This window comes from Arachis duranensis, chromosome 4 (genome assembly GCF_000817695.3).
Source record: "Arachis duranensis cultivar V14167 chromosome 4, aradu.V14167.gnm2.J7QH, whole genome shotgun sequence".
Taxonomy (NCBI): Eukaryota; Viridiplantae; Streptophyta; class Magnoliopsida; order Fabales; family Fabaceae; genus Arachis; species Arachis duranensis.
The window spans coordinates 20476630-20477998 of NC_029775.3; positions in this window are offsets into that span (position 1 = coordinate 20476630).

Below are 1369 nucleotides of genomic sequence, written 5' to 3' on the forward strand. Positions count from 1 at the left end.
TTTATTAATATATTGTTAGTTTTATCGTTTAGTATAAAATAAATTAATAAAATCTCTTTAATTTATAAGTAATTTATTATATTATTCATTTAATTGTCCTTAATTTGATACTTTAATTCAGTTGTTTTTTTCAATTAGATATTATTGAACTCTTAACCGGAAAAAGAGAGCTTATATTATGGTCAAAAATAGGGAGAAGTGGTCATTATTTTTTATGATTCTTTCAAGTGATGCTAGGTCTAATTTATAAATATTTTTAAGGTGAATTCTACCCAACCCTCCCTAAAATAACATGTAAATTACCCTCTATGATGTGTCACATCTTAATTGGATATTTGCTTTTAATTTGAGTTACTATCTTAATCATAGTTAGATTATATTGTAATTAAATTTTTAAAAGGGGTAACTGTATAATTTATTAAAAGATTAGAAACTAATTTTTTTTTAATTTTCCAAATCATGTTAACGGTGGTCTTAATCCTAAATTCTTCTTTCTCATTCTCTCTCAATGTTACTCAGCAAATCTTCCTCACCAATAAGCCTTTTCTGAACTCTCGAACGGCCGAAATCCAGAGTCCAGAAGTCATGATCGTCGGCTCCTCTGATTCGTCTCGCCAGCTTCAGTGTGTCTTCAATATTGCACTGTCGCGTCTGTGGCTCCCTACTCTGCTTCGTCGCGTTTCTCGTCATCACGTCCTCATCCGTTACTGCTATTACCCCTGGCCAGAGTCTGCTTCACCGTGCTTAGACAGGTTGATTTTCTCTCTTCTCTAAGTTCTTGAAACTCCCTATCAGTTTTTTTAGTTATTCAGTTGGCTTATAATTTAATTACAATTAACGGCGCAGTGCTGCTTGGAAGGCGCAACGAGGATGAAGAAATGGTGGAGGAGCGAAAGGCCGAAAGCCATTACAGAGGGTTAGGATACATTTTTTGAAAATGATTTGGGGAAAAAACCATGTTTCAAATTTTAATACTTTAAAAAATTGCATAATTATCCATTTTAAAAACTAATTTAATTATAAAATAGTCTAACCATGGTAACCTAATAACCAATTAAAAAGTGACACATCACACAAAGTAAGTTACATGTTACTTTACAAAGAATATAGTAGAATTCACCTATTTTTAATAACTTTATGAGTACTAATAGCTTTTATATTTAATTTATTTTACAATGTGATAAAATTCATTACTCAATCAAAAGTTATTTGACAAAGATGTTTGAGAGTGAACTGATCGAGGAGAGGATTTATGTCTTCTCAAATTTTGTTATTAATGAATCAAGAGGAATTTATCTTCCAACTACACACGTGTGTAAAATAAATTTTAAGAAGGAGTCACGTATAGTAAATACAGTCCAATGATCGT